This window comes from Schistocerca gregaria, chromosome 1 (genome assembly GCF_023897955.1).
Source record: "Schistocerca gregaria isolate iqSchGreg1 chromosome 1, iqSchGreg1.2, whole genome shotgun sequence".
In the NCBI taxonomy this organism is placed as follows: Eukaryota; Metazoa; Arthropoda; class Insecta; order Orthoptera; family Acrididae; genus Schistocerca; species Schistocerca gregaria.
This window is the reverse complement of record NC_064920.1, coordinates 1,074,770,215-1,074,782,397: the sequence shown is the minus strand read 5'-3', so window position 1 is coordinate 1,074,782,397 and position 12,183 is coordinate 1,074,770,215.

The window sequence follows — 12,183 nt, the reverse complement described above, 5'->3', positions numbered from 1 at the left end:
TTTCGAAGCAGGGGAGTGTTCGATGGGCTGGAGGAGCACTTTGGGACCGCATTCTGGCTCTGAGCTACCGAGAGGCCACTGGCTTGGGCGTCGATTGGCCGCCATATTCTCCGGATCTGAACACATGCGACTCCTTTTTGTGGGGCTGCATTAAAGATAAGGCGTACAGCAATAACCCTAAAACCATTGCTGAGCTGGAAACAGCCATTCAGGACGTCATCGACAGTTGACAAAATGGTAGATATCGAAGTAGACGACAGAGGGATAGAGAAACAATTAAAATCGCTCAAAAGAGGAAAGGCCGCTGGTCCTGATGGAATACCAGTTCGATTTTACACAGAGTATGCGAAGGAACTTGCCCCCCTTCTTGCAGCGTAGGTCTCTAGAAGAGCGAAGCGTTCCAAAGGATTGGAAAAGGGCACAGGTCATCCCCGTTTTCAAGAAGGGGCGTCGAACAGATGTGCAGAACTATAGACCTATATCTCTAACGTCGATCAGTTGTAGAAGTTTGGAACACGTATAATGTTCGAGTATAATGTCTTTTCTGGAGACTAGAAATCTACTCTGTAGGAATCAGCATGGGTTTCGAAAAAGACGGTCGTGTGAAACCCAGCTCGCGCTATTCGTCCACGAGACTCAGAGGGCCTTAGACACGGGTTCACAGGTAGATGCCGTGCTTCTTGACTTCCACAAGGCGTTTGACACAGTTCCCCACAGTCGTTTAATGAACAAAGTAAGAGCATACGGACTATCAGATCAATTGTGTGATTGGGTTGAGGAGTTCCTAGATAACAGAACGCAGCATGTCATTCTCAATGGAGAGAAGTCTTCCGAAGTAAGAGTGATTTCAGGTGTGCCGCAGGGGAGTGTCATAGGACCGTTGCTATTCACGATATACACAAATGACCTAGTGGATAACATCGGAAGTTCACTGAGGCTTTTTGCAGATGATGCTGTGGTGTATCGAGAGGTTGCAACAATGGAAAATTGTACTGAAATGCAGGAGGATCTGCAGCGAATTGACGCATGGTGCACGGAATGGCAATTGAATCTCAATGTAGACAAGTGTAATGTGATGCGAATACATAGAAAGATAGGTCCCTTATCATTTAGCTACAAAATAGCAGGTCAGCAACTGGAAGCAGTTAATTCCATAAATTATCTGGGAGTACTCATTAGGAGTGATTTAAAATGGAATGATCTTATAAAGTTGATCGTCGGTAAAGCAGATGCCAGACTGAGATTCATTGGAAGAATCCTAAGGAAATGCAATCCGACAACAAAGGAAGTAGGTTACAGTACGCTTGTTCGCCCAATGCTTGAATACTGCTCAGCAGTGTGGGATCCGCACCAGGTAGGGTTGATAGAAGAGATAGAGAAGATCCGACGGAGAGCAGCGGGCTTCGTTACAGGATCATTTAGTAATTGCGAAAGCGTTACGGAGATGATAGATAAACTCCAGTGGAAGACTCTCAGGAGAGACGCTCAGTAGCTCGGTACGGGCTTTTGTTAAAGTTTCGAGAACATACCTTCACCGAAGAGTCAAGCAGTATATTCCTCCCTCCTACGTATATCTCGCGAAGAGACCATGAGGATAAAATCAGAGAGATTAGAGCCCACACAGAAGCATACCGACAATCCTTCTTTCCACGTACAATACGAGACTGGAATAGAAGGGAGAACCGATAGAGGTACTCAGGGTACCCTCCGCCACACACCGTCAGGTGGCCTGCGGAGTATGGATGTAGATGTAGATATGGATGCTCCGACGCCCACATCTCGTGGTCGTGCGGTAGCGTTCTCGCTTCCCACGCCCGGGTTCCCGGGTTCGATTCCCGGCAGGGTCAGGTATTTTCGCTGTCTCGTGATGGCTGGGTGTTGTGTGATGTCCTTAGGTTGGTTAAGTTTAAGTAGTTCTACGTTCAAAGGGACTGATGACCATAGATGTTAAGTCCCATAGTGCTCAGAGCCATTTGAACCATTTTTTTGATGCTCCGACACATCAGCGGGTCATGCAGAATTTCGCTATTCGTCTGCGCTACATCATTGCCAGTGATGGCAGACGTATAGAACATTTCGTAACCTAAATCTGAATGTCTGTAGTGACATTTTCATGTTGAATAAAGCGTGTGCACGACGTAGTTTGTAACAAATTTACTTTTTCTCTGCCTCGTGATGGCTTGGTGTTGTGTGATGTCCTTAGGTTGGTTAGGTTTAAGTAGTTCTACGTTCTAAGGGACTGATGACCATAGATGTTAAATCCCATAGTGCTCAGAGCCATTTGAACCATTTTTTGATGCTCCGACACATCAGCGGGTAATGCAGAATTTCGCTATTCGTATGCGCCACATCATTGCCAGTGATGGCAGACGTATCGAACATTTCGTAACCTAAATCGGAATGTCTGTAGTGACGTTTTCATGTTGAATAAAGCGTGTGCACGACGTAGTTTGTAACAAATTTACTTTTTCTTCGCATAGTTCAATATGTGTCACCCTGCATCTCAAAACTTATTCCAACTGTTTCTTGTCTGTAACCACATCACCCATCCGAATTAATTCACAAAGCAAGTTCTGGCAGAAGCAACTCTAGTACGACGAGAAGTCCATTACGGCTAAGGACGTGATGACAGGTAAACTTATCTTGAGGGAAGGGATTGCTTGTCTGAGAGTGGGCAGGAACGCGACAGGGAGTCTTACAATGTCATATTTGTTACGCCGTCGCCACGGTAGCCCCTGTGGGCCGGCAACACATCTAACACGATACAGGACCGAGGTTGACTATGCCCAAAAGCGTAAGCAATGGTAAACATCGGCTGTTTTGGAAACAGACATTCCGCTTACTACTTCCTGTAGAGGCAGTTCGAAATGACCTGCAGGAAGGGCTAGAACCAGCGCCGGACGTCAGTTCGCGCCGAATACCGACCTCAAGGACGTCTCCACAGAAAACTACCTACGTCTTCGCCGTCGGAATAGGACTTGGAATTAAGTGTGTGTGTGCGTGTGACAATGGAAACAATGTGGGAAACTTAGAAGTTATCTTTTGTTGCCACTAGTAGGAAATTTTTACTGACTTTGTGACTGAGACTTCTCGTTGTTATTCAGTCATTTCCTTGTAGACTCACGTAAATAAAAACTGTGTTGTAAAAACGTTCTAATTGTCAGTTACAACAATATTAATACAATATTTAATATTTTACCAGTATGAGTACACCAATTCCTTCAGCAGACTGAATACCGAGCAATACAATTCACATTTCTGGTACTAAGTTTTCAATCCACTTTTCGAATCTACGACACATTCTGAAACTAGTTACAGGGTTTGGACAAAAATGTGGAAACCGTGTTAGAAATGCATTCTTGAACATAGCTGCCAATGTTAAGCATGCCTGCAGATTGCGCTTTAATACTGACCACGAACGGCGTCTGGGCAGTGCCCACAACAAACCGCAAGTGTCGGTCGTGGTCAAACTGAGTTCTGTGTAGTTGTGAGTGCATTACATCAGCGCTAAGCGATTTCTCACGTTGGCTAAATGTTGGTGTTTGTACAATAGGTACTCCCGTAACAAAGGTAGCCGAAGTGTTTGGTGTTCCAAGAGGTACCGTATCCAAGACTTATACAGGCAAAACGGAAAAACGTCATCTGCTACCTCACAACGCGGACGCAGGTATGTTGATTAAACGTGACAGACGGTCATTGAACAATAATGTTATGAAAACTGCAGAACCGAACGTCGCACTGACGAACCCTGTCAGCAGCAAAACAACACGAAGGGAACTCCATAACCTGGAAACGGCAGAGCGAGCTGGAATTCCATAACCTTACGCAATTGATGCAAAAGGCTGTCACAGGAAAGTGTGGTGCCGAAGCTATAAAACCTAGACTAGCGAAATAATTGCTCCTTACGCACATCATCCATTGACTGCGCTGCATTACTGTCTACATCCAACAGCCAGCCAGCTTTTTTTGTTGAGCTACTCGCCAAGGCAAGAAAAAGTGGCCCAAATAAAAGATGTGGCACAATTCCTCATTCAGTGGTTGAAGGACGCTGTAGTACATCGTTCCCTCAGCAGTAGATCCCTTATTTATATACATATTTGCAATTATTAATAACAATCGATGTTAACGTTAATCCTCTGCGAGGAACTTTTGAGAATGTTGTGAACGTGATATAACCTAATAACGTAATGAGAACGGAACAGTCAGATTGGGTTCGTTTCCGGAGCACTCCAGCAGAGTATAACGAACAGTAAACAGGTGGGTCAGGAACAAACGTTCTCCTAGCACAAACGCAAGTTGTAATATTACGTGTTAATATCAGTAGCTAGCCTAATTAGGCATTCTTGTGTTAAGTAATATAATAAAGGAGAAGGCAGTGCTAAGGCTAACCTAACCTTCCTTGACAAATACCCTAAGCTCTTTCTTTATATCTGTTCACACTACAACACAGTTACCTAACCTTGCAGATAAATGTACTACTAACTTGGAAGACAGACAAATAAATGCCTAGTGAGATAGCAAACATATGTCACTCAGAAACACGTACCTTAAATTAATTAAATACCAGCCACCAACACACATGAAACTGGCAGCAATACTAAACGGGGAAGAGCATGAAATGATTCTGATTTAAATCAGGTGGAATATTAATGTTTATAACATCATTGCTTAGTACAGGGTCTCCATCCTGTGAATTAGTCAACTTGCACTAGAATAGTTAACACAGTAAATATTTCTTTCTTAAGCTGATTTTGAAGCAACTAAACAGGATGCAAATCTAAGTACACAGCTCTGAAGAAGCTTTTGCTTTGCTTCATTAATTAACTAGCCTAGTACATGAGGGCCCTTAAACTTGCATTGTTTGAAGAGCCATGTTCATTAACAAAACTACACAAGTATTTATGAGAAATGGTAAGTATTCTCGTCAATAATTATTAATTAAGTGAAACACAACAAACTATACCTCTTTAGAAAACAAATATGCTTTGATAAGCAGTCTTTTGACCTACTGAAAAGTATAATTAGCTGTACAAACGACAAAACAGCATTAAATTCAAGTTCAAACACTTTATCATGAAATGAACAATGACAAAACTTTGTAATTATGATAAAAGCGCATAGATGCAACAATTAATAATCTTTTTCATTTCTGGTCAATATTATTGTTCGTGTAACTAACAACTTTACTATTTTTCAGGCAGCTTTTCAAGTAAGGCAAATTATATAAGAAAATAGTTGTCAAACTATGAAACTGAACTTTAAACACTATAACTCCACACATTACAAAGCAATCACAACTATTTTTACAGCTGCCGAATAAGTCTTTTCATGTTAAATTAGGTCACTCGGAATTAAATTCAGTAGGATAGGATTCTTATCCAGGTTTACGACTTGGGATAATCACGGGTGTAAATCAGAGTTTTTAACAACACCACGATTATTATTAAAATCAACCAAATTTCACAAATACCTGGTCCATTTACAGAGTGCCAAAGATAAACAATTTAGTGGAAGGCTGATGGTACTGGTGGCGTAATTTAGAGTGGCTGCTAATCAGGCGGCGACGCAACATGGCAGTCCTGTAGGTCTCGTCTTGTTACAGATCTTCTCGACGTCGGGATTATAAACAGCCAAAAACCATGCCTGATAATAGTATCACCAAATGCAGCATCCGATGCCCATAAATACTGCTCTTAAGCTCCTCTGGCCTCAAAACTCCAAAAATATGAGTCGCTATGATCCGCTACGACTAGCGAGATGTTAACTACAGCACAGCTCAGCCCAGGTTTCTTACCCGTCACAGCCGGCCGGAGTGGCCGTGAGGTTCTAGGCGCGACAGTCTTGAGCCGAGCGACCGCTACTGTCGCACGTTCGAATCCTGCCTCTGGCATGGATGTGTGTGATGTCCTTAGGTTAGTTAGGTTTAATTAGTTCTAAGTTCTAGGCGACTGATGACCTCAGAAGTTAAGTCACATAGTGCTCAGAGCCATTCGAACGATTACCCGTCACAAGGGACGAGTTGCCACTTGCGCGCCAACCACAACCTTTTCCACTCCGCCAGGCTACGTCATTAGCTGCGGGGCTTTCCCACTTCTTTTAAATTCAACACTACGTTCTATAACAACGGAAAAATAATTTACAGTACATTATATAACAATTATTTCAGTAGTTATTTAAATTCACAAGCATAATTTAAACGACGTCGTTCAAAAGTTCACATAACTGAGATATGTACACAAAGTCAAAGAATTTCCATGATACATAAGCAATACCACAAACTGACATAGAAATATCGATACGGATTCAAATAGGTGAAAATAGGTGTTACAAGCTAACCGTATCTTTGATATGACCTTTATTCACATGAAGTGCTGAGTGCTATTGACAAGGGATTTCAGATCAATTCCGTATTCCTGGATTTCTGGAAGGCTTTTGGCACTGTACCACACATGCGGCTCGTAGTAAAATTGCGTGCTTATGGAATAATGTCTCAGTTATGTGACTGGATTTCCGAATTCCTGTCAGAAAGGTCACAGTCCGTAGTAATTGATTCCCCAAGGTAGTGTTATAGGTCCTTTGCTGTTCCTTATCTATATAAACGATTTGGGAGACAATCTGAGCAGCCGTATGAGGTTTTTTGCAGATGACGCTGTCGTTTATCGACTAATAAGCTCATCAGAAGACTAAAACGAACTGCAAAACGGTTTAGAAAAGATGTCTGAGTGGTGCGAAAATTGGCAGTTGACCCTAAATAACGAATAGTGCGAGGTCATCCACATGAGTACTAAAAGGAACTCGTCAAACTTCGGCTACACGATAAATCAGTCTAATCTAAAAGCCATAAATTCAGCTAAATACCTAGGTATTACGATTACGAACAACTTAAATTGGAAGGAAAACAGAAAATGTTGTTGGGAAGGCTAACCAAAGGCTGTCTTTCATTGGCAGGACACTTAGGAAATGAAAGACTGCCTACACTACTCTTGTCCGTCCTCTTTTAGAATACTGCTGCGTGGTGTGGGATCCTACCAGATAGGACTAACGGAGTACATCGAAAAAGTTCAAAGAAAGGCAGCACGTTTTGTATTATCGCGAAGTATGGGAGGGAGTGTCACAGAAATGATACGGGATTTGGGCTGGAAATCATTAGAAGAAGGCGTTTTTCGTTGAAACGGAATCTTCTCACGAAATTCCTATCACCAACTTTCTGCGAAAATATTTTGTTGACATCGACGTACATAGGGCGGAACGATCACCACGAGAAAATAAGTGAAATTAGAGCTCGTACGGAAATACATAGGTGTTCGTTCTTTCCACGAGCTATACGAGATTGGAATAATAGAGAATTGTGAAGGTGGTTCGATGAAAAGTCTGCCAGGCACTTAAATGTGATTTGTAGGGTATCCATGTAGATGTAGATGTAATGGAGAGGCCCGTTTAACTCCGGTGGCAGGCGTTAATGGAGGCGTAGCGCATCCCGTTGTTGTGTACTTAAAAACTCCCAGAGCGTTCGTTGCTAGTAGAGTCAACCAATATGTTGCTGCCTTTTATGCATGTATCTCAAGAACATCATGAAGATAAGACTTGTGTCCTGCTCACAGGACCTAACGACAACCATTTTCCCAAGAATCATTCTTGATTGGAACACGAAAGGGGAAATGTGATAGTGATACATAAAGTAGCCTCCTCCACATACCATACGGTGATTTGCGGGTTTTAGATGCAGATGTAAATTTTCTGCCTCCGCCGAAGAAGTCCAAACCTAAGAGAGATTCCACACTGCCCGCGATGCGATGTGATGCGGAACATACGATTTCCCAAGAGCCATATGAAGTAATGGAGCGCTCACACTGAACGTGACGCAGCCAATGTTGCCACTGGGAAGTGGTAATTATGGGAACGTTTAAAATTATACTGATTTTTCCCTGACGAAGCAAATTCCTTTTAGAAGAAGCTGTGCTCTCAGAATTCAAGTCAGTCGTGAATGGCTGCAAAAAAACCAACAAGTGCAGGATGACTACAAGAGAATTCCTTCGTTTGTACAGTTACTTAAGAAAAGATTTGTTTTGAATTTCTTCAGAATGATTATAGAGGCATTTGCTTACGTAGTGTCGTTTGTTTCAAGTAGATCACACATGTAATACTCATATTTCAGAAAGAGCTATTACCGCTACACAGAAATTTATTGCCCCCCCTTCGGTAAATTTTTTCCGGAACACTTTTTACTGTCAGCAATGTAAAGATTTCAACGTATTCACAGTAGTTTACAATTCAGAACATAACTGACAGGGATTCATAATAACGTTCATTGTAGTTTGGCGCTATCGAATGACGCTTGCAGCCAGAGGAATTTTCAGGTCCGTAAGAAGTCAAGACGGAATGTGCACAAGAAGAGGTTGAAGACTGATGCAGTTATTCCAACAGAATCTGCTGCATGTTTAGGAGTGATTTAAAATGGAATGACCATATAAAATTAATTGTCGGTAAAGCAGATGGCAGACTGAGATTCATTGGAAGAATGCTAAGGAAATGCAATCCGAAAACAAAGGAAGTAGGTTACAGTACTCTTGTTCGTCCACTGCTTGAATGCAGCTCACTGCTGTGTGGGATCCGTACCAGATAGGGTTGATAGAAGTGATAGAGAAGTCCAAGCAGTCAAGCAGTGCATTGCTCCCTTCTACGTATATCTCGCGAAGAGACCAGGTGGACAAAATCAGAGAGATTAGACCCCACACAGAGGCATACCGACAGTCCTTCTTTCCACAAACAATATGAGACTGGAATAGAAGGGAGAACCGATAGAGGTACTCAAGGTACCCTCCACCACACACCGTCAGGTGGCTTGCGGAGTGTGGATGTAGATGTAGATGTAGATACAGATCTTAATTCTTGCACTTCAACAGAGCTTCAGGAGGTAGTTTCCGCATAGTGAGCGGCGGACTTAGCACAAAAATATAACTCTCATCCTGCACCTCTGAATTTGACATTTTTTTCTCATTAGGCTACTTGAAACGCTGTTTTCTGAATTTTCTTACAGCTTCTTATGGACCTGGGCTGTTCCCGTCATCTCACTCCATGTAACTGTAGCAGCAGTCATCGTGTTGAAATGGGGCTATCTATGTTTCCGAGAGAAATGTTACGTTTCGTCTGCAGTGAGTCATAGGGTGCTTCACAAATAACTCAGTACTTCGTATATTGTTCAATTAGATTGAAATGCTGACGACTCACCTTTGTTTCTGGAGCGCGTTGCGTAAATACACTCCTGGAAATGGAAAAAAGAACACATTGACACCGGTGTGTCAGACCCACCATACTCGCTCCGGACACCGCGAGAGGGCTGTACAAGCAATTATCACACGCACGGCACAGCGGACACACCTGGAACCGCGGTGTTGGCCGTCGAATGGCGCTAGCTGCGCAGCATTTGTGCACCGCCGCCGTCAGTGTCAGCCAGTTTGCCGTGGCATACGGAGCTCCATCGCAGTCTTCAACACTAGTAGCATGCCGCGACAGCGTGGACGTGAACCGTATGTGCAGTTGACGGACTTTGAGCGAGGGCGTATAGTGGGCATGCGGGAGGCCGGGTGGACGTACCGCCGAATTGCTCAACACGTGGGGCGTGAGGTCTCCACAGTACATCGATGTTGTCGCCAGTGGTCGGCGGAAGGTGCACGTGCCCGTCAACCTGGGACCGGACCGCAGCGACGCACGGACGCACGCCAAGACCGTAGGATCCTACGCAGTGCCGTAGGGGACCGCACCGCCACTTCCCAGCAAATTAGGGACCATTCGCAACCGTCTCCATGAAGCTGGGCTACGGTCCCGCACACCGTTAGGCCGTCTTCCGCTCACGCCCCAACATCGTGCAGCCCGCCTCCAGTGGTGTCGCGACAGGCGTGAATGGAGGGACGAATGGAGACGTGTCGTCTTCAGCGATGAGAGTCGCTTCTGCCTTGGTGCCAATGTTCGTCGTATGCGTGTTTGGCGCCGTGCAGGTGAGCACCACAATCAGGACTGCATACGACCGAGGCACACAGGGCCAACACCCGGCATCATGGTGTGGGGAGCGATTTCCTACACTGGCCGTACACCTCTGGTGATCGTCGAGGGGACACTGAATAGTGCACGGTACATCGAGACCGTCATCGAACCCATCGTTCTACCATTCCTAGACCGGCAAGGGAACTTGCTGTTCCGACAGGACAATGCACGTCCGCATGTATCCCGTGTCACCCAACGTGCTCTAGAAAGTGTAAGTCAACCACCCTGGCCAGCAAGATCTCCGGATCTGTCCCCCATTGAGCATGTTTGGGACTGGATGAAGCGTCGTCTCACGCGGTCAGCACGTCCAGCACGAATGCTGGTCCAACTGAGGCGCCAGGTGGAAATGGCATGGCAAGCCGTTCCACAGGACTACATCCAGCATCTCTACGATCGTCTCCATGGGAGAATAGCAGCCTGCATTGCTGCGAAAGGTGGATATACACTGTACTAGTGCCGACATTGTGCATGCTCTGTTGCCTGTGTCTATGTGCCTGTGGTTCTGTCACTGTGATCATGTGATGTATCTGACCCCAGGAATGTGTCAATAAAGTTTCCCCTTCCTGGGACAATGAATTCACGGTGTTCTTATTTCAGTTTCCAGGAGTGTATTTTTACTTCCTCTCACCGCTTTGTTATGCAGACATGAATATATGCATTATTAACCTGACGAAAAAAATCTCAACACGAAGAAGGAGATGTGCGTAAAAAACGAAAGTTGCATCTGACAGATGATTCTGTTCGAATTTTGCGCCAGTCACGTAAGAGGGGCGTTTGTAGCGTAAGCGTTAGTTACCTTTGAGGGGACGTGGTGAGTTGATATTAGTCAAGAATGCCATTAAGGAGACAAAGATGCCATTATCAACACCTTTCTGAGTCGTGAGCGTTAGTTACCTACCTTTGTTGATGTTAGTCAAGTATGCCTTTCAGGCGACAAAGACACCATTATCACCACCTTTCAGAGGGCCAAAAAGGTCTTGTAATAGGAACAGGACAAGCTGGATGTTCCTTCTGCGTTACTGTAGAAAGACTTGACAAGAACATAGCCACTTTACATGGCTGGTGGCAGCGGTGGTCTGGAGAATATACGGTCGCAAGAAGACCGGGGTCCAGATGGCCATTTGAGCAGCAGTTGACATCACGCTGAGACAATTAACTATTACCTATCGTTTATTTAAAACACAGCTCCGAGCCAGACGTCCTGTACCGTGGTTTCCACTGACCTAAATGACCACCATACAGTGTCAAGAAAGAGATCATTGAAGGGCAGGATGGAGGTCTGTTGTGATTTCTGATGAAAGCTTGTTCTGCCTAGGTGCCAGTAATGACCGTGTGTTGGATAGAAGAAAGCCGATTGGATGCTTGAAACGAACCTGCCTTCGTGCTAGACACACTGGACTTACATCTGGAGTTACGGTCTCGTGTTGCGACTTCATACGGTAACAGGAGTACCATCTTTGTTATCCCACGCACACTGACTACAAATATGTGCGTCAACTTGGTGATTCGATCTGTTGTGCTGCCATTCACGAACATCATTCCAAGGGATGTTTTCCATCAGAATAACGCCCACCCGCATACCGCTGCTCTAACCCAACATGCTCTACAGATTGTCGACACGTTGCGTTGGTCTGCTCGGCCACAATATCTGTCTCCAATCGAGCACATATGGGACGCCATCGGCCTCCGCAAACAGCATTAACCGTCCCTGTCTTGACCGACTAAGTGCAGCAGGCGTGGAACTCTATCCCACAAACTAACATCCAGCACCTGTACAACGAAAGGCATGCGGGTTTGCATGGTTGCATTCAACCAATAGCTCAAATGGCTCTGAGCACTATAGGACTTAACTTCTGAGGTCATCAGTCCCCTGGAACGTAGAACTACTTAAACCTAACTAACCTAAGGACATCACACACATCCATGCCGGAGGCAGGATTCGAACCTGCGACCGTAGCGGTCGCGCGGTTCCAGACTGAAGCGTCTAGAACCGCTCGGCCACTGCGGCCGGCTGCATTCAACATTCTGACGGTTAGACCGATTATTAATGTGCCAGTATTTCTAATCTGCGATGGCTTATCCCGCATTTACATGAATCTGTGATTTTGCAACAATGTTAATCATTTAAGAATGTTACTTAGA